The sequence below is a fragment of the Halictus rubicundus genome, chromosome 11 (genome assembly GCF_050948215.1).
Source record: "Halictus rubicundus isolate RS-2024b chromosome 11, iyHalRubi1_principal, whole genome shotgun sequence".
NCBI classification, from domain to species: Eukaryota; Metazoa; Arthropoda; class Insecta; order Hymenoptera; family Halictidae; genus Halictus; species Halictus rubicundus.
The window spans coordinates 3,321,250-3,344,153 of record NC_135159.1 but is presented as its reverse complement, the minus strand read 5'-3'; the positions used below and the strand labels follow the sequence as shown (position 1 = coordinate 3,344,153).

Sequence of the window (22,904 nt, the reverse complement as noted above, 5' to 3'; positions counted from 1 at the left end):
GCCCGATAGAGTCCGATAAATCCATAGGAAAAGGGTGTAATAGAATTCAGCAGATCCGCGAGGAAAGATGTCCAACTGAATGGATCAGAGATCCAAAAGGGAGCCCAGTAGAGTCTAACAGCGGTCGTAAAGTCCAACGAAGTTCATCAGAGACTAGCCCGAATTCATGAAGGACCGACGACAAAATTGCCACTGCTGTAGAATCACTCCTAAAGGGTCAAAGGGTCCAAGAGCCTCCGGTTGAATGGAGAACCGGTCGAATGGCTACTAGACTGAAAGAGTCTGGAAAATTAGGAAGTTCCTTGCGTAGATTTTCGTTTTGCGGTTGTCCGCCGCAATTACCGAGTAACTCATTTGGGAGACGGCCGACAGGCAGACCTCGAAAATAGAGAAACCAATGTTTTTTTCAGCCTTTCCTTAATTAACGAGACAAAGAAAAGCGACCGGGTCGGGTTGGGTCGGGTCGGGTCGGTACAAAGGCTGTCGCTGCGAGAGAGAGAGGGAAACACGGGAAAGGCATTGTCGCGATCATAATTACGCCGACGAGCACCAGCAACGATACACAGAGTCCGTGCGTTGTTAGCAGACGTTAAGCGTTCCTTAGGCCGCCGGTGGTCGTGATTAAATTGCGCGCGCCACTCTTAATTGAACCGTGAATCCCGCGACCCCGCCCCTCGAACTCGACGCGACCCGACGGGACGCGCAATTTATTCGGAACATTCGGTCTAATTAGGTTTAATCGGGTCCGAGAGCTGTCTTTCGGGCTGGGGCTAGATCGCATAATATCACTGATCGCACTGTGGACGATTTCCTTAAAAAATGAGACAAATATCAGTATCGCCCAAGAACGCAATTTATTGGGAGTATCGCTTAAATAATAATATCAACACTAGGTTTACGGGACCCGTCAAAATGACGGGTTCTAATATTTTTCATTTAAAATTATTAAGACTCTAAGGATGCATACATGAGAAATTATTTAGCAAATATATTTCTTTCTGTATATATTATTTTTAAAATATTGATAAAAATGTGGGTTGCACGTTCTCATTATTTTTATAAAGTAATGCAAAATAGTCACTTCTAGTGGTCCGTAAACCTAGTGTTAAACATACCTTTCAACCTTCGTATCTTCCTTGTATAGTAAATAATGGTTCGTGGAAGTTACAGAGAAAATACTAGACGTTGTTGTTTACAAATTTTTTATGTGGGCCTATATAGAAAATTTAAACAATACGTTTTGTAGATCTGTATCAATGATACATATCCTGAAAATTTCATCAAAATCGGTTAACGGTGCAATAAGCTACAAACGTTTAAACGTGGTGATAATTGCAGTTTTTCACGATTTTCATCCTGTGACTGTAATAAATGTAAGGATTCTTGCCTGTAGTTTTTTTCCGCATCAACAGATTTTTTATGAAATTTTCTGGATATGTATAATTGACACAGATCTACAAACTGTATCTTTTAAATTTTCAATATAGGCCCACATAAAAAAGTTGTAAACAACAACTTTTAGTATTTTCTTTGTAATTCCGACCAATTGCAATTTTTTCAAAATTTCTTTTTCACGTCGTGTAGTAAATTAATTGTTCTAACTTCTCAAAAAAAATCTAAGTCGTATGGTCCAATATTAAAAAAGCGATCGTTCGTTTAGAAGTGTCCTTTAGTTTGTAGAACTTAACAAACCGCAAAAAAAAACGCAGCTGATTTCAAATTTAGCAGTTGCAGCAATGAATATTGTATTATTTGCAACAAAAAAGAATTCATTCGGAGACGTTCCAAAGAAGATATGTAACAATATTTAAACTATTGGATTTATTGCAAATTGTACCTCTTGTCTCAATAATTTATTGATTGTTGTAATATTTTAGACCCATATTTTAAGTTTTTCAAAAAATTTTGAACATGTTCAGTTCGGTGGAGGAAAAAGTAATCTTGAAAATTGTAGTACTTTCTTGTTGTTCCAATTGTCTCAGTTACAAATTAGAATAAAGAAAAGAAAGATTTTCATTTTCGTCCAATATATCTTTCTGCGGGTATCTTTCTGCGGGTATCTTTCTGCGTACAGTTGAGATGCTTGTACCGAGTTACTTTTAGCCTCATCATGAACTAAAATCATTTCTATCTTCTCTGCATCACTGTACACCATCGTTTCAGAGAGGTAACGTTATCTTCCACAATCGAATAGATCCCGATGAATTTGTTAAACGTACTGATTAGAGTCACCGAAAGGAGAAGAATTGCTATCAGTATTTACAATTTATTGTAAGCGTGTTTAGTCATTAGTCAAGGTTCAAGAACATTTCTTGAAACCCTAGGAGGCTCATGTCATTGTTCAGAGCCCGCTCTAGCAGTTACGACGCCCCGGGCAAAAAAACAAATTGCCGCCCTTTTTTAAGCACTAAGCACCGCGCTGAACAAAATGACCTTTTTTTTTTTTAGCAAAATTGTCCGACAATTCTATTAATTGAATATTTAAAACATCATTATTTTTCTCACACTTACAGCCAAAGCCAAAATGGCGCCCCTAAATTTTGGCGCCCCGGGTTGTCCCCCCCCCCCTAGAGCGGGCCCTGCATTGTTATTTCACTATTTCCATCAAATGCCCTATTTTTATGAATTTTTCGCGCTCGAGGTCAGGCGAAGGTCATAATATTACAAGTCATTGGATTCCTCTTGACCTGGGCTATCAAATAGCGATAATAAAAATATATCGTTCCATTTAAAAAAAACTTCGATGACCTTGAAATCTCAAAAAATATAACCTTGAACAAATATTTTTGCCTATCATAATATTTGCTCCTCTGAACCAACTAATGTCTTCCTCTGACAATTTGTTCTCTTATAAAGAACAAGCGAGATATTTTAGACGCTCGAGTTAGTTGAGACACCCTGTATAATGATTAGAACGAGTCGAATCGTCGCGCTCGATCGGCTCTCGCATCGGATCTCGTAGTTTGGTTCGTTTCGACACCGGTTTCGATCGTGTCGCAGAACGTGCAAGAGGAGTCCACGCCGGCTCCGTGACCCAGTTCGCGAAACACGGCAACAAACACGTCCCGAGGCGATTAATTTACTTGAAAAGTTTCGTAATCAAACCGCGAGCGGCGTCCCTGCTCTCGCGCGCGCGGATAGGACACGACGCTTTTAATATAATTTATGCATGCCGGGGAGTCTGAGCCTCGACGACGCGTTAACGGCTCCTCGGGATCGATACCGAAACACGAATCCGCCGAGATCGAGTCAATCCCTTGCGATCATTCCCAGGAAGCCGCCGAACTGCCTAATTAATCGCTCGGAAGCTCTCGGAGATCGCCGCGAATGCCATTCGACGCATGCAAATCATTTTCTCGATACCATTTAGGGACTTTTTGGTCATTTTTTTTTTCGTGGATGATCGATGAACGACGAAATTCGATCTTTTTGGAGGATGTAGACGGGAGTTTGAGTTGAGTTTTCCAATTTTTTAACTCGCGAAGTGTTGGAAAATAGTGGTTATTTCGGATTTTCGAGACCTCTGCACAGGAAGCATGGACACGAGACTTGTTCGGCAAATTCGAGAGATTATGGCAGTGCTGGCGGTCGAAGAAAGAAACGAGTGTACACCCCAATCTTTGGTAGATGCGCTTGGCAGCAAGAAAATCGGGGTGGAAGGTTTCTTCGGGGTATCAGCGAGATCGGACGACTCCGAATCACCGATTTTCAGTGGATCAAGCCGGCTGAGCGCGATAACGGGCTTAATGGCAGCCGGAACCGGAAGCTGAGCCTTTGTCCCGGCGCAGGCGATCGGTCACGCTCGATCGTTCGTTCGTCCGTTCATTCATTCGTATTCGTTTCGTCGCGTAGACAACTAGGTGTTCGAACAACCAGCGGATCGGAACAAACAGGCTCTTAAAATCGATAATTAAAACACCATCGGACGCTTAAACGAATTATCCGGTTGTTTACGGAGCTGCACAAGTCTGCAGGTCAAACGAACGCAAACGAACTCGACCTTTTTTCAAGGTTCCATACTGGAAAGCTCCATTGGCAGATTTATTATCAGATTTATTATTCATTGGTTTCACGTTATTTCCTCATGAAATATCGTAACAATTTACCAGGACAAACTCATGGATTCTCCGAGTATTTATGCATCCATAGAACAGTCATTTCTCTATATACAGTAGCGGACAAAAGTTTAAGACGAAAAGAAAAGAAGGAAGTAATAATTCAATTGACATGAAAAACATAAATACAGTGGTTTTGTTTTGGTGGTAACAGATGAATAGTTTGTTCACATATTGACAACAAAAATTTTTATTATGTTTCTGAGCATAATAGTAATAATATGCAAAAGAAAAACAAATCTATATTATATTTTCATGGTCAAAAGTTTAAGACTATGTATAAAAGAAACATTTTATTCGAAAAATGTGTGAGATATTTGTTTTATTTTAATAATTTGTCCAAAATCCATTATTTTTTATCACCTCGGTACATCTTTTCGGCATCGAATCTACTAATTTTTGACATTTTTCAACAGGAATGTTATTCCAAGCCGTTTGTATTATAGAGTAAAGTTCATTAAGATTTTTTGGTTTATAATTTGCCACACTTTTCTTTACTATACCCCATAAGTTTTCTATTGGATTTAAGTGTGGTGACTGCGAAGGCCACGGGGTAGTACGTTAATATTTTCTTCACGAAAAAAATTTTTCACAGTTCGGGCTGTGTGTTTTGGATCATTATCCTGTTGGAATGTGAAACTATGAGTCATATAATATTGTGTGCATATGGTAACATGGTATTCTTCAACACGTCTATATACTGGAAACGGTCCATAATTCCATCTATACGACGTATTGGTCCAGGCCGTGTTTAATTGTGGGTAAAACGCATTGTGGTTTCAAATCTTCACCAATTCGGCGTCTTACATATTGTAACCCATCAGAAGCAACACGATTAAATTTTGATTCGTCTGAAAATAGTATTTTTTGCCAATCTTGACTCGTCCAATGTTCGTGAGCTTTAGCAAACGCAAGTCGCATTTTCCGATTTTTGGAACTGAGCATTGGTTTCTTCCGGGGTCTTCGTCCTCTTAAATCGAAGTTTTTCAAACGTCTTCTAACAGTTCTAGCACTAATGTTTGTGTCACTGTTCGTGTTTATTTCAACTGCAATATCACTTGCAGAACGAAAGCGGTCCTTTTCGCATAAGCGGTGAATCCGACGATCCAGTTTCGCAGTTGTTATCCGAGGTCTTCCGCTTCTTGATCGATCAGAATATTGACCAGTCTTTAAAAATGTGTACCACCCTTGCTTACAAGCCGTTTCTGATTTATTTACAAGATTTGCTATTTTGGAAAATATCATTTTTTCTTTTCGTAGTCTTACAATTTGCTCTCTTTCGTTTGGTAGCAAACTCCGAGTTTTACCCATACTTTTCTCCCCTGTATATAAACTTCAACCAACGAAAGGTATGCCAGACTCCGATTTCAAAATTCATATAGCAAATTATAGAAAGAACGTAATAGATGTTGCTTGTTAGACAGATCGTCTTAAACTAATGTCCGCTGCGCACAAACGTTCAGAGGAAACAAACGACTGAAACTTCTACATTGTGTACATTTGACGATCATAACATTGAGATGAAGGAGGTGAAACATATACCTGTCTTACTTTGAAATATCAAACAGAATAGAAAGACAGTACTTGTGTATTACGCGTATAATCGAAATCGCGTATCATTGTCTTAAATTTATGTCCGCTACTGTATTGTCGCCAAGACCTGGATGACAAATGTCGTGGAATTATCCCCACTACCGCGGGGTATACCCGAGAGGCCTCGGACGTCGAGGAGTGTAAACATAACACGGTTCGGGTATGTCTCCTGGACGATAAACGACGCTGCAAGACCGTTGATGACTTATATCGAGAATTCACTGTATTTATACAGTTTTAAAATTGAATGCCTATAGTAACAAACGTAAATTGAATTTGTTGCTCAGCCTAGTTTTCATACAATGATCCGTGAAAATTTGAATTTGCATAAATATCCGCAGTCTATGACTTTAAACCACAAGGTTAATTAAATCAGTTTGGTTATACATAGCGCGATTGTGAACGTCACATATCCTTGAAGATACATGAACGTCACATATACTTGAAGAGCAAAATCGCATTTTGAAGACACACATGGTTCGCTCTCGGTGTTCCTCGGACATTTTGTTACAACTTTTGAGCTATTAGAAATATTGCGATGAAATCTGCACTAAAAATATTTAAAATATAGTCATTTTTTAATGGTTGATAATTAAATAGGTTTTGCATTTGTTAAACAATAATTTTTAATTTATTTTCGTTAATATTTTTGATGAACAGAAAAATTGTTTAATTACAATTTTTCAAACTATTTTTTATTTTTAAGTATGTATTTTATATTTATGTTTCATACATGTAATGTTTTATGGGATACGTAAAATGTAAATGCGAGAAATTCTTTTGTATCTATCGGGTACAAATATGAAATATCTTAATTAAAGTAATCACAAATTAAAAATAATATTAAAATCAAGTCGTAACAATAATGGATAGTATCAAATGCAAAGAGTACTTTCAATGAAACTTACCTTTATTATTACCTTATTAAGCTGGTACGAGGTAAATGATAGACTTTTAGATTGTTTGTACAATACACACTGAATATATACCACACACAAAAACCTAAATGTAATGAAACGAAAAAAAAATAGAATATTAGTTTTAAGTAATAGAAAAAATGTCTTGAATCTTTCAGAACGAGCCTCTCTCAATGATACCCTCTGAACTGAATGCCAGCAGCAACTGCCTAATCTAATCAGCCTAATATAATCTAACCAGTACGTTAGGAGTGTTTAGAATCAGTTTCACGATGTAGGAACAGTATTAAAAAACTTTTATTGTTCATTATCTTTCTTAAATAAAATAGTAGAAAAAAAGAATTATTTCTTAAAATGGCTGTATAAGTTACTTCAGGCATAAACGTAAAATTATTGTAAAAATATACATATTTAAAAAACATTTAATCAAATATACGAATTTATACATATACTGTAAGTCGCGTCGCGAAGTGAGATTTATGAGACATTTGAAGAAAAATAATTTGCATAGTGGTTTGAAGTGGGAAATGATTCTTGTATAATTATATAGGGAAAAATATACTGTCTGGAACTGTTTGGAACTGTTTGGAACTTAGAAAATATGTCTTTCTGAATGTAAAAATTTTTACAAATGTCCCCTTTTGTATTCAATATTATTGTTTAAATAGATTGTTTGCAGTAATCATTATTAAATGACATCATTTTCCTCGCAAAAGTCTGTTCTTCAATTTAAAAAAAAATCGAGAGAAACTATTAAACAGGATCGTCAGGACATCGCATTAAAGAGAAGCAACATTTGAGGTGAAAAATACTGTTCTTAAAACGTCCAAGTTTCAATGTTTATTACAACTATAATATTTATTAAATTGTACTAATTTCTGAGATCCATGGACATTTAAGAAATAATGTTCTTTGATTAGACATCGATACGAGAAAGTTCCTTTTTGGACTAAATGTCACTTAATTTTCCGATCCGGACCACTGTGCGGTACCGCCAATCGACGAATTAGGAGGAAAAAATACTAAAATCATTTTTTCTGTTGAGCACAATACCATTATTTATATACTTTTTCATTCTAAATTGAATGAGACCATAACGAAGTCGATGCGATTAATAGTTTTCGAGATATGGTGATGCAATTTATGATTAAAAAATTTATATCTTACTGGGACAGATGATTATTTTTCAATTTAGTATTCCTCTGGTGATAATTCAGTATTCTACTTGCCCGCGGGCACCCGTTGCACTTGAAAAAATTTGACCTGCTGCACTTTGTAGCTCATTCTCTAAATAATTTATGAGCATATGACGATTCTTGGTCATAGTCGATTGCATAAGGCCTAATTCCTTCAGGTGAATAACCATGTCCCGCCGAGTTATAGCGCGCACTCTGTCAACAAAAACAAATATTTCTCACAAAATGGCAACTAAAGGCGAAAAGCTATTGAATTTATATCAAGCACAGAAGTGTTACTCTTACTTAAAAATAGTTTGAATTAGTAACATTTAGTAACTTGGGTTCTGCACTCCACAAAACGTGGAATAGCTTACAAAAAAAAAAAAAAAAAACGAGGACCATGTGTATCAAGATGTCCCGAAGTAAAGATAATAATATGAGTCACTAAATTGAAATAAATCTGTAGTTTTATATTCACCTTCAACTATGGAATTCATATTATTATGAATATAAAACTATTTATAATGCCAGGTAATCAGAACACACGTTTTCGCATACACTATTTCGCTACAAGCGATCGAGTAACCTAAAACAATTATGCGTTGCGACGCGACATTTGCGTTCGTCATTTGTTTCATTGTTAACGAGACTAATGCCAGAGGTCACTTTGCGTCTCTGTGGGATGTATAGTACATACAAAATTCACTGATACGTGTTTCTCTTTACCTTTAATTTTGAACTTTTTTCCTCCTAATTCATCGATCAGGACCACTGTGTCCCGGGAGATGGGCGGAGGAAACGGGTTCAGGGATGATTCGGCATGGGCGTGGACCGCGCGCGCAACAGGCTCGCAAAGAGCTCGCAAAGAGCTCGCAAATTCCTCGGAAAGAGTTGGCGAGCGTGCGAGCGTGGCCCTGCGGTTCTTAGTCGCGCATCCTGCCGCACGAGAGACAATGAATGGCGACGGCGCGGCGCAGCCGGTCATTAAGGAGGGATTTTACCCGGCTGCTTACCGTCAGTCGGGTTGGTCGGGTCGGTGTCGGGTCGGCCGCGGAATCGCCGCCAGCATGCTCATAATCCGCGCCGGGAAAATAGAATCCGCCAGCGAGCGCGCGCACCCGCGCGTCTGCCGACGGGAGGAGTTCAGGGAAATTAATTCGCAAATTGCGCTCGACTCGCTAGCGCAACGGAGAGGATCAGGGAGAGGGAGGATGTAGAGAACAAGAGCGAGAGAGCGAGGAGTACGGAGAGACACACGCCGTGACGCTAACGGTTCACTAACGACCGTGACCAATTGCTCGTTTCCGACCGCACGATCGCGCCCCACCGACTATTTTCATTATTCCGTCGCCGACAGGTAAACGACCGTCTCTCCACGGCTCCTCCCACCACCGGACAGCACTTTGATCGCACGGTGATGGAAACTGTCCAGACGTTTCGCGCCCCAACCCCTTTCTCCGCCCTCTGTGCCACCCTTTCAGTCGGTGCTTCGGGGACACCTGGTGTGTACCGGTACTTTTCTCTTCCGGGACTACTTTCGTCTCGAAATCATTCTACCGAGCTGAATTTCGTTGAAATTGCGACAATTTTGAGGGCAGAGCTTTTCGGAACGTTCTTCGAGGACACCCGGTATGCAAGCACAAAGATTTTGCTGTTCAGTGGTTCTTTGGTCTTGGATCGTTCGTTACGACGGTTCTGCCGAGTTCGGTTTTAATGGGGAAAGCAAGAGTTTCGTTTTATGGAAAAACTTTCAACAAATATACAGGGTGTTCCATTTCACCGGAGTTTTAACCTCTTGCACTACTATTTATTTCGTGATTACAATGATTAGAAATTCTTCATCGTTCAGATATTTCGTAGAAAAAAAAGATGGTTTATATTTATTGTATGCCTATGTTTTCTCCAAAGGATATATATCAACTACAACAAAACAGAATTTTATTTCGGGTTGACCCTTTCGTCCTTGAATATAGAAATTGAAATTTTAACAATTACAGTGTAACGGATATGCAAGTTGGACTAAAAATAATAGGTTTTCAACCTCAAATGTTTCCTATCACAGTAGGGGTAGGGGGTGAAAAAGGTGGTACACATTTGTACCAGCAGGGTTTTTACTTTCAGTAATTTTTGAATCAGGATGGTACATATGTGTACCGCTTGGGATGAAAGGGTTAAAGGAAATTAATAACATACATATCTAATAGACTCCGTCCAGAATCTTCATCACGAGTCTGACTCGATATTGTAGGGCAACGGGTTAAAACCGATGAATTATTTTCAACTCTCTTGTTTCTTGAAATTCGCACCGTTGTTCTGAAACGATAGCAACTTGGCAAAGCAAGAAACCCCAGTGAAATAAATTGGTGACCTGCTCAATCACAAAATTTGCATTGCTTCAACCTTCATTTTAACACTTTGACTGCCAAACTAGAAACCTCAAAAATTCCATGAAATCAAAGTAAGTTATTTAATGAAATAAAAATTGGAAGAAATTAAATGTAAGATATTGAGTAGTCCAACATTCTTGAATTGTACAGGTCCTAATAAAATTTAGTACAATGAATATATTAACGTAAAAATTCATTTTAAAACCTGGCTAAATAATTCCGTCACCCACATAGGGGTGACATGGCAGTCAACGTGTTAAAGGTTAAAACATTTCAGGTTCATTACCTAACCCAGATCCGAAACGAAAAGATTCGGACGCTTCGATCGAGTAAAAATCTGGCGGATGTAGTAAACGAGGGAAACTGGTAAAAGAGTTTCATGGCGCTCGGTTTTCTGCAGGGGCGAATATTGCCGTCGTAAAATCTGCGCGGCGGCGATCAGTTTCGAAAGTTTGCGCGGGAAAAACAGAGTCTAAATTAAAAATTACTCGAGCTCTCCTCCGCGGAGCAGACGAGGAACTTTCTTCTCCGCAACTTCGGTATCTTTCATGAGCCGGGGGCGGAAAAAAACAAGGGGCTCGCCACCATATCCGCTTTGGGAAAAACTTGTTCCAACAATTTGCGGTGCCTTTGTTCCCCGAGAGGCTGGCGTCTCAGAATCGCTAACCGGTCGACCACTTTGCCAAGATCTTCTGTCTCCTACCCTAATGTCGGCTATCATTTGACTTCTTGTTCGGTCGATGCAAAGAAATTAGTCGGAGGAATCGCTGGAACAGTATGGAGGAACAGTTAACAACAATCTCGCGCGCGGCTAACACTTTTGTCCAGGGACCATAACTGTTGGAACCAAAAAGAAACAAAGTCATGGAATAACAAGTATTTCATAGACTAAAATCGTGTTGGTTACAAATAAGGATTATAAGTAACCGAAAATTTGTTCTCTTGTTGGCAAATATTATCGTTAATTCATTTCGATCATTTATAACAGTTATCGATGATAGAAATTTATTTCGATCGTTCATAACAGTTAGCGATAAGAGAAATTTATTTCGATCGCTCAGAAATTTGTAATAGTTATTATTAAATAGTACAACTTTCAAATGGTAGACAATCAATTATTTTAATAAATTTTTTATTCATAAAATTAATTGCTACAATCAAAATTTAATGTGACAAACATGAGTTTTTCCAAATTTTCTCCTAACAAATCACACCGCAAGTCATCTAACGTTAATTTTAGGGCAGAAAAAGTTCGTTCAACGCTAACCTGAATTGCGGGAACTATATTTCTGATTTTCCCAATTGAAGAAATTTTGAACATTTTTTTTCATTGAATTTTCTGAAACAATAATTATTATGAACAAGTGAAAAGAAATTCGATCATCGATAACTGTTATGAGCGATCGAAATGACCTGCTCCCATTGACAACTGTTATGAGCGATCGAAATAAATTTCTCTCATCGATAACCATAAGTTATTTATAACCAAAAAGTATAAAAGCGATATTCTTTAATCATGTTGTACCTCGAATTTTTTTCTTTATATGTTGTGTAGATTATCTTAAATTTCAATGATAATCAACTTTTTATGAATGATTTTTATCGTAGAAAATTTTAGAATAATTGTTATTTTTGGTCCGTGGTTTTGCGAACTTGTGTCGCTCGATAAACTCCACGGTCCTTTAGAAACCCACTAGACTAGAGTCGAAAGTCTAAACAGGCAAGCTAATGGCTCCATCAACTCTGTCGAGCTAGATCGTTTCTAGATTCACGGTTTAATGCGATCGTACTCGCGGCTAACTCTCTTTTCGGATCTCAGGGGTCCTCTCGTTGGATCCTTGAGCCATCTAAGGTAAACGTCCCAGTAACCGGACGCTTAAGGATTTGCGGTACGGTATTTCTTTATTTAACGTGTAAAACCAGCATAAAATTAAACAAGTTTTGTTTAATTTGGAAGCTAGTACAATGTAATTACTGAAAGTTAGGACAGTCGAACCTCTAAATCATGTTAGGCGTGTTTGTTTTATAGATTATATGAGTGGGTACAATGTCCTAGTTAGCGGGCAACCTAAGAGTGCATGTCCTAGTACCTGAATTACAATGTCTCATTAACCGAACACATAATATACAGGGTGTTCACGTAACCAGTGTTTTTCTTGTAAATAGTAAATATTAGAAAAAAATTAAAGAGGAAAAAGTAGTACTGTTTTCTTTATACGCAACAGAATGGCGTATGTAATTTTTTTTGTGTTTATACTATTCTGTTAGATATGAAGGTGATCTTCAATTTTTTAAATGGAATGCTGTATATTTCTTTATATCACATGAAAGCGTGTGTCTAGACGAATTTATCCGTATACTGCACAGTGACCTTCAAGGTCATTCAAGGTCAGAAATGGAAGAACTGTTGTTCCAATATGTAAATCTTATAATTTTATAGTAAAAAATTAGTTTTCTAGCACGTTCGAATAGTTGGTATACATATTAGAGTGTATTTGTTTCATTAATTCATTCTCGTAACATAAAATATCCGATATAGTCAAGTACTCCCTCAATAAATTAGCGAGATTTCGTAGTAAAAGCTTAAGAAATTCTTCAAGATTTGTTATGGATATGACACATGTCTCAAAATAATAATTTGTAACTAATAAGTTTTAATTCTATATAATGATTATTTTAATTTACATTAATGAGTGTTTCTACTTTATGCTACTAATTTCTATTTTCAATTATGTTAACAAGTAAGGCAAAAAATAAATGAAATTTGTATTACTGTCCGGATTCCAGGACATGGTCAGCCACCGGAACGTTTACCTTACAACGAAAATTTTCCTGTAAGCTGATAGAAGAGATTAGAGACCAAACGGGACGATGACTCTGTCGAAGTCGTAGAAGCCTGTAGAGATAAATTCTCTAGATTCACTTAGTCTTTTCGGACCCCTAAATTAGTGGGGGACAACGCCCTGCCTGGTTATTAGTCGAACGGTCTGTAAACTAACGAAGGGTCACCGCAGGACTCTCCGAAAACGAAGCAGAAAGAGCAAACAGGTCACCTAATGGCCGCCTCGGCCCTGTAGAAGCTGGCTCGAGTAGATTAGTCGGATTTATGGTGGGTCACGAGATGGTTCTACACGAGCGACTTCGGAACCATGTCGCGAGAGAGGCGATTTTCCGTGTCGGTTCGGTCGTGTTCGCCACAGAAACAGATCGATGAGTCCGATGATCCGGGTGGACGACGCAGGGTTCAAAGACCAAGCCCGGGAAGTTAATGACTCTATCGGGGTACCAGGGAGAGAGCCTAGGGTCGCGTGATTTGCGGCGCGGGAACGGAAGAAAAATCGTCGCAGATAACGGTGTATTTACGGTGTCGGGTGTTCTGGCCCTGGTCTCGAGGAAGAGTCGCTAACGTTATTCCGGTGTCGTGACTGCCGCTGCTAAATCAGTATCCACACCCTTCCGCGACGTAACAGACGTCGCGACGACCCCCTGCTAGGGCCTACGTCACCGCCACTCGATACTGCACCGACCAGACCCACCTTGTCAACACCTGCACACCTGCGCACACCCCTCTGCTGGAAGTCGCATGGGGTCGCATCCCTTCGAGCAGTCGAACCATTCAGACTCGATTCTTCCACGGTTCTGCAGTCGACCCTATCACGGTACTCTTACCTGGGGACACCTGTACAGACCTGGTCGTGAATTATTTGCGAAAGGTTTGGCAACAGCCGACTTTTCCCGGCAAACGAACCTCCAAACAGAAGCGTCCCTGTAAATATTTAGATAGGTCTCAGCACGCAAAAGACGGAGCGAAAGGGCGCGCTGCGATAAACCGTCGATTCCCTGGACACGTTAACGTGTTCCAGGACCTTTGCGGGCTTGTTTTAAAGATGCAAGAAAAAGAGTACCTAGAATGTACCTAGAGCCGTTCCACCTATGTACACTGGCGGCCATATACTTACGTACAGTTAATAAAATTAGATATTATTTTCTGTACACTTATACGTTAAACAAGTATACGAAAATCCATTATATATTTTATAAGTTTACAATATATGTAGTATCAAATTTTCTGCGGACACATAGTTAGGTACACATCGAAACACCTATATTTTCACATGTTTCTTTAACTCATAATTATAATACATTAATACTTCGTATGTAAACCCTTATTTTTGACAACTGCGACACATCTTCGCGGCATGGATTCGATAAGTTTAGCACATCTGCTAGCAGGTATCGAATTGCATGCTTCCTGTACAATAGTGTACAATTCATCAATATTTTCCGGTTTATGTTTATTTATATGTTTGTCGACATCGATCCACAGTATCTCGATTGGATTCAGATTCGGAAATTGTGCTGGCCACTTCATTACGTGAATATTATTGTCACTCAAGAATGTCTCGACGACTTTTGCGGAATGTTTCGGATCATTATCCGCTTGATAGATCCATTCTTTTGGTGTATTCTTCGGCAAATGGTAGCAATGATAATTATGCTATGATGGTAGCATTGATAAGTTCTATGAGCGATCGAAATGAACTTCTCTCATTGATAACTGTTCTTAGCGATCGAAATGAACTTCTCTCATCGATAATTGCTTTGTAAAAGTATAAAAATCGATATTTTTTAATCATTTGTTCTTCGAATGTTTTCTTTATGTTTGGTGTAGATTATCTTAAATTTCAATGCTATTCAACTGTTTATTAATGATTTTTATCGTAGACAATTTTAGAATAACTGTTATTTCGGTCCCTGATTAAAATTGAGGACGCGACTTTCAAGAAATTCGCGGTCTAGCTTCCCTAAGTGCGCGTTGACGGTCCGAATCGGCGAGCAAGTTCGGAGGTATCGGCATCGAGGAATCTGGACCGCGGAATAGAGAACTTTCGGTCGCGTTTCGAGCCGGTTTTCGTCTCGAGGCATTAGAACCAGGCTTGCGGAGCTTAGAGAGCCTGTCGTGGCTGCTGGCCGATCCTCGAAACTCTCCGTTCCCTCTGTTCGACGTGTGTCGTCTTTCGTAACGAACGGCGTCGCGACTTCGTTAATGCCGTTAGTTACGGGGACTTAATCCCATCGACATGGAGAAATTAGATTCGGCCGGATGCCGTTAGGGTGTTCCGGGATGCTGAACCAGCGTTAGTCGCAGAACTTTCCGAAATCTCGCGCGATCAGCCTCTCCGTTTACGTTCGTTTCGATCTGAAGAAATGGGTACGGCTGTTATCAAGTTCCACGTTTCACTCGAGACTGCATAAACCCCGGAGAAGCAAGCTAAACGGTTAGACTGTTGATCTTCATGCAAAATAAAAATTGTCAAAACAGTAGCCATGTAGAAGATTCTTTCTTTCTTGAATAATGTTTCTTTTATAATTTTCATGCGGGATTTAATGCAACGGTAACAACAAAGAAAATTTGCGATGGTTATGGAGATGTATCGAAGGTTAACAAGTGTCAACGTTGGTTCAGAAGGTTTGCTGCTGGTGATTATGATCACTCTGACAGGCCTCGAAGTGGACGATCAGTTGAATTTGATAATGACACCCTAAAATCTCTAGTAGAAGCTGATCCAAAATTAAGTATACAAGAATTATCGAGAAGCCTTGGGTCCACATGGTCAACTATACAAAGGCACCTACACGAAATGGAAAAGGCATATAGGCAAGGAATATGGGTACCGCATCAATTATCTGAGACCAACGAGAATATTCGTCGATCAATTTGCACTTCATTGCTATCCAGATTTCGTAGAGATCCATTTATTAGCAGAATCGTTACCGGAGATGAAAAATGGATTCTTTATGATATCATAAAGCGTTCCAAGCAATGGCTTTCTGCAAATCAAACCGCAATATCAACCCCTAAACCGAGCTTATCACTTAGAAAGGTGTTAGTGTGCATTTGGTGGGACTGTCGTGGCATAATTCACTTTGAGTTGTTGAAACCTGGAGAAACAGTTACTGCTGAGTTGTATTGTCAGCAATTACAACGGCTGTATTCAGAACTATTGAAAAAGAGGGCATCTTTAGCCCACACAAAAGGTGTAATACTACAAATTGACAATGCCCGGCCCCATACAGCGAAAGTCACTCAGGGAAAAATCAAAGAATTGCAATGGGAAGTTTTACCGCACCCCCCGTACTCACCGGATATTGCTCCCTCTGATCTTTTCAGCTCTCTGGAGCATTATTTCAGAAATAAAACATTCACTTCTGTAGAAGATCTAAGGAGGCACCTTGAGTCATATTTTGCTTCACTAACCCTGGATTTCTATAAGAGGGGGATTGAAAATTTGCAGGAAAGATGGCAAACTGTCCTTGATAATGATGGAGATTATATAATAAATTAAGAAATAAAATCTTGAATTTAATACAAAGGTTGTTTTAAATTTCAAAATAATTGATTACTTATTGATTACTTATCCCCCTAATACAATATAATTAAAATACAGCTCTCGAAATTGTAGCCCAGAACTTTGAAGAACTGCAATATATTTTTATGTTTTTCTTTCGTATGCTTGTTTGCTGTCTATGCGACGTATTTTCTATTCCTCGTCCTCCTTCACAATACGTAACGCTATTTTATGTAATTTAATTACAAAGTATTTTATTATTGTACTCCAATCGCGATTACGAATTACATTGTAATTTAATTGAATGAAGATCTGAATTATAAATTACATTATGATTGAATCACAATGTAATTCAATTACTTTGTGATTATAATTCCTCAAGTAATTCAATTGCTTTGAGATTATAATTCCTCAAGTAATTCAATTGTAACTCTGCACAACTTTGGCCCGAGTGCATAACGCCATGTATTGTACACTGCCCGAGAGCAGAGTACTCGTCACTGGCCATTTCATTTTAGTTCGTAGGATCGAATGCGTTATACGTTAAATAAAGTTATTCGTTTAACTTTTAAACTGTAACCTTGTAACATTTCATTCAATTCGACCAATCAAGTGATCCGCGGCAACCAATGTTAGCGGAGTTGACACAACAGTGACCCGTGACGTAAGAGAAGCGTTCAAAAAGGGGCAGCGTTGTATCGTCACTCTGACGAAAGATTGCTTATCCAGGGAATATTAAAGAACTCGGGAGATACGAAGCTCGGAACCAACTAATTATTAACGGAGGAACTTGTTCCTCGGGAAAATAATTTCCTCCTCGAAGCAAGCCATGCGAGAAATTTCGAGACGCGGCAGATGAGCTGCCGGAAGTAACGAGGTTCGAGAGACGGTGCCTCGAAATCTTGGCGAATTCGCGTAATATTGCATGCGTGTGTGGAAAACGGATGAGAGAGAGGGGATATGCGTGCGCTCCGTTACGGAAGGAGAGACTCTGTCACCACGGGATCCAGTTTCCATGGATATTGGTTATCGATCGCGGCACCCCGTGCCGTCTTTATCGCGCCCTCCCCATCCCGGCCACCCTGTACACCCCATACCCCGTTCCCCCGTCGCGCATCATAAACTTCGAACGGGAAAAGAAAACTTTATGCATGACATTATAATACCTCTGTCTCCCGGGCCCGCGCCACTCGAATTTTGTGGAACGGTTTATCGCGTACTCGTCCAGAATCACTGCGCGTGCCTTGGATCCCCTATCACCGCGTTCACGGATTCGCAAAATAGCCGTGCGCAATTTCCAAAAATCGGGCCGATCTTCCGCGCCGTTAACGTGTTGGGCACTGAACGCGACAGATATCCGCTGCCTTGTAAAAACTCCATCAAATTTATTCAGATTTTTCGCAATTTTAATTATACCCGAAGGAGTGAATTTTCCGATAAGTTCGCCTCTGTAAATGTTTATTATTTTGAACTATTTGTGTGGTGTGTTATCGCTCCCGTACAGCGAGCAACTTGGTAGGTGTATAATAGAATCGATGTTCCTCGGTTTTTCCGATAGTGTTTGCCTGGGAAATTTCGACAGGAGGAAGATTTAGAAGGATCGCGGTTAAAGTTAGCCCGCAGGAATTCGTTGCAGGCATAGTCATCGAGATTAATGCGTCATCGGTGTTCTCTCGAGTCCGAAAACACGCTCGACCCGATTCCGGGACGGCTTCCGCGGCTCGTAGACTCGATTAGGCGCTAGTCTCACAGAAATAGTGTGTTCCTCGACCGAAATAACGCGCGCAGCCGACGCCTGGTCGGCTCCGCTCGAGCCCCATGAATGACTGACTGGCCAGGTGATCACCTAGATGATTTGATGGTTGCGTAACTGTACTCTCACCCTGTGCTCCGGTCCTTGGCGAGCGAACGGGCGAGCGAATTTTATTGTTGTTTTTGCAACGTTCTTACCAAAAACTGCCGTATACACCTTGTGTTGCTTAACGTCATTCACAGCTTTGTTTATCAATTTTTTTAAACATATGTTTGAAGATTCTTCTTGTAAACCGCATTGGTCTTTCCTGAAACCAGATTTTAATTCTTTGGGCCAAAATAGGCCCTGGTTCTACCGTTGAAGAGTAATAATTAAACTGCGGATCTGTATGCATTTAGAACAAAATTGAGTAGACAAAATTTGAAATTGTAGGAAAATTTACAAAATTTCAAATGTCAATATACTATTTCTTATCTATTAAAATTAGCAAGTGAATAAATAACATACTACTTAGTTTCTATTTCTTGTAATCGGTGCAGACAATTTTTACTTTGAATAAAGATCGGCAGTCTAGTAATAATAAAGACAATTGCACAATCTAAATAATAACAATAATAAACAATAATAATAACCCGATCAAGTTTGATCCTATAAATTGTCTAAAATTGTCAGTTGCAAGTAGCTCTTCAAAATGCCATGCTGGGTCCATGTGCATTCTGTATGAAAATAAAGATCATTTAATTTTAGCTACTCTCATTGTCCCGAAATAGGAAATAGTCAGCTGCGGCATGGACAGCGCGACCAAATAATTTGTTACTATTTCGGAGAGTAAGGTAAACGTCCCAATGGCTGACCATGTCCCGGTATTCGAACAGTAAGTATATGCAGTATAAGTAAGCAGTAAGTAATTTGTACATAACCTTAAAATTTTGGATTCCTATAAAATTAAACTTTACCTTTTTTATTTTATAAGGTAAGCATGACAGAAACGAAAAAAACAAAAATATACACAAAATTAATTAAAACAATCTTTTGCAGTTGTATCGAAAGTGGTAGCAGGTAATGTCATATATATTATGTGTTCGGTTAATGGGACAATGTAATTCAGATACTGGGTACACAGTGTACCATCTCGTATAATCGTTAGAATAAATACGCCTAACATGATTTAGAGATTTGACTGTCCTAACTTTTAGTAATTACATTGTATTAGCTTCCAAATTAAACAAAACTTGTTTAACCCTTTGCACTCGGCGCTGTTTTCAATCTAAAACTAAATTTTTGAAACTGATCCGATTTCTACATATAATATTGAAATATTTAGTGATCTATTAAATACAAATTTTGTAATGTAACAAATATTTTGTAATATTTTTTGTATAATTTCTTTAAAATAATGCCACAACAATTTCTAGTGGTGCTTCATAGTCACCACTCGAGTGCAAAGGGTTAATTTTATGGTGTTTTGGTACCGCTATCCCTTAAGCGTCCGAATACTGGGACATTTACCTCAGTGATTGATTTCGCGAACAAGGAAGGTATTCGCAATTGTCGAGGCAGGAGATTCGAAGTTCGCGCCACCTGTTACCGGTCACGCGGTGCTTGCGAATTCAGCGAGTTAGGCGAAAGTCGAGCAGCTGGTCAGTCATTCACGCTGTCCGGCCTATAACGTGTGGGACGTTAATTTACGCGGCGGAGACGTAAACGAGCGAGCTTCCACGTTATTTCGGTCGTTAAAGCCCTCGCGCTCGCATGCAGCATCCCCGTCGACAACCGGTCATAGTTTATAGTTCACCCTGAAACTGTGACGAGATCGTTGACGGGGCCTACGATCGCTCGCAAAACACTAAATCTCTATCTTCACACGATGTGTACGAACGTGCAGCAACAACTGCTGGTTCAACCTAGATTAGGCGAACCTAACGTTTTCGGACGAACGTAATCAGAAGATTTATCCTTTCAGAATAATCGAACGAATTCCGGAAAATATAATTCACACCACGTTCATACCGATTAATAAATAACTTCGTTTTTTTTCTTTTTCCGATCAGTACAAAGAGGACCGAAAACATATTCCTATAAAAAAATATCAAACTCCTGTATTCTTTGTTATTTTGACTTGGAAAAAATCACACATGTGCTGCAAATACACAGGGTGGAAATTACAAAGCGTTACAGACGAATATCTCCAAAAGTATTGTTTATACGCAAAAATGTTTCGGATGAAAGATGTTCAGTACCGGGGGGGGGGGGGGCATCATGTGGTGGGACTTTTATTTTTCTCGGTGGACACTCCAAGGTGAGGTGAAAGTCAACTTTCTTTTTTTAAATGGAACGATGTTTTTTATCCACCATCAAATAGTGCGTTTTAAGATGAGTTCGATGACCTATGACTCAAGGTCATTCAAGATCAAACTTACAGGGAAATGCAGAAAAGCTGTGATCGTTTTATTTGTACTTTAGTTTCGTATATGTTGAAAATGATTACCTTTTACTTCAATGCCAAACAATTCGTTGTTTAAATGATTTTCTATGTAACTTTGCTCAACATTTCAACATTTACCTTCCCACAACCTTCGCGTATTCTGACTTTCATGTTTTCACACGTCGTAGGCTTAATGGACATTACGCAGTTTTTAATATGACCCCATAGAAAGGCGGCCAGGCTAAAAGACCTCCTCGACCTATCCACCATTTTGTAATTTTTCCTGCATTCTCCTAATACCATAAACATACCAAAACAAGTTTGATACACTTTCTCATTGTCACCATTTATTTCAGTACTATTGTTCACCAAAGGATACCTTAGCACGAATAGTAATGAAAGTAAACTGACTATCTTGCAGAAGAGCACAGTAATTACAGAAATACGATGTTTTCATTTCACTGATAATGACTTTCTGTAAAAAAGGTTATTAATGTATTACATTATACAATGTTATCAATGTATAATTATCAAATTATACATTAATGTTAATAATGTATAATGTATTATACATTAATGTTAATAATGTATAATGTTGTGCTGAGTAATGTTGATACTGAACACACATGTTATTGTTTTGGTATCAAAGTTCGAAGGCACGGACTAAAGTACAAATGAAACGATCAAATCTTTTCTCAATTTCCCTGCAAATTTGACCTTGAATCACCTTGAGTCATAGGTCATTGAACTCATCTTAAAACGCAGTATTCGATGGTGGATAAGGAAACGTATCACCTTGACGTGTCCACCGGGAAAAATAAAAGTCCCACCATGTTTCCCTCGGTACTGAACAACTTTCATCTGAAATAGTTTCGCGTACAATCAATATTTTTGAAGATATTCGTCTGTAACGCTTTATAATTATCCACTCTGTATACGCAAAATCCCGACGCAAAAGGTTCAATAGTTCCTTCGAAAGAAATTCAGAAACGACCCGGAAAATAAGAACGGCCCCACGAAGAAGATTCCCCAGGCTTCGAGCTAACGTTCATGCGGAAATATGTACGCAGTTGCACCTCGATCCCACCTGTTGACCAACAGTCGATGGAGTGTTGCATTTTGAGAGCGACCATATACATAGCACTCTAAAACTCGGCGAGTAAGGTGGATCGCCTATGGTTGGTCGGAAGGAGCGGATCCGTTGGTTCGATTAAAAGCAGCTCATCGAATCTCGGCGTGCGTCATAGCGTCGAGAGTCGTTGCCAGAGCGCCAGAGAGAGAGAGAGAGAGAGAGAGAGAGAGAGAGAGAGAGAGAGAGTTGTAGAACTGTCTCTAGCCGGAGCGAGAGGACACGACCACGATCTAGGGGAGAGAAGACGCGCCGAGTTGACGCTTGTGCACGCTTGTGCGCGAACTACGCAGTCTGGCTGTGCGAGTCGGTGTTCGTAGCTCGGTGTTAGTTGGCCAGATTCGTAGCTAGGTTGTCTGGCCGATGGCCTTTCGACCCGAGCGCAGTTTTGCTCGCGAGGACCGGCTGGTGGTTCGTTGCACGCCGTGTCCACGGACGTCCATCTTCTTGTGCGTGATCGGCCACTTTCGCGAACGGACACCTTCTTGCACCCTTCAGAAAGGAACATCTCTTCTCCGGGAATCCTTCCGACCGCCTCGAGGACACTGTCTGTCGACAAGGTAGCGTTTCTCTCGATTTTACCCCTAAACTCTGTTGGGACACCTAACTCTAGATACAGTCAACACTTTATCTACCGGAAGCCTATTAACCCTTAGCACTCGAATGGCCACTGTAAGGCGCCACTGAAAATTGCTGTATCGTTAGTCAAAATATTTTTTTACATTATTCAATTTGTTTGTATTTAATAAATTACTGAACAATTCAGTATTGTACGAGTAAATTGCACCATTTTCGTATGTATAACATGAAAAAAAAATATATGGAAGAGAAATATTCTAGGTTGGAAGAAATGTTTCGTTTTGGAGTGAAAATAGCTTCGAGTGCAAAGGGTTAATAGGCTTCTCAGGAATTGTGATGTTCCAAATGGAAGCTTAAAAATCTTCTTTTATACAATAATCCTGAAGGAGATTATTAGATTTTTTTAATCAGGTTGAGTTGTTGCTGTTGCTGCTAATGTTGAAGGATAAAAAAAATCCTCAGCCATGGACCGTAGACT

At 39.4% G+C, this 22,904-nt stretch overlaps 1 protein-coding gene across 3 annotated transcripts in view; it reads left to right on the top strand.

The window, feature by feature from the left end:
- Positions 1-22,904, top strand: part of Alpha-man-iib (alpha-Mannosidase class II b) — a 152,725-nt gene that overhangs the window by 23,203 nt on the left and 106,618 nt on the right. Inside the window, exon 1 of one of the 3 annotated variants that reach the window (XM_076797285.1) lies at positions 22,284-22,407. The exons of the other annotated variants lie outside the window; for them this stretch is intronic. The gene's annotated coding sequence lies outside the window, so the exon portion shown is untranslated. Of the gene's footprint in view, positions 1-22,283; positions 22,408-22,904 lie in introns of those variants that run through there. 3 annotated transcript variants of the gene reach the window in all.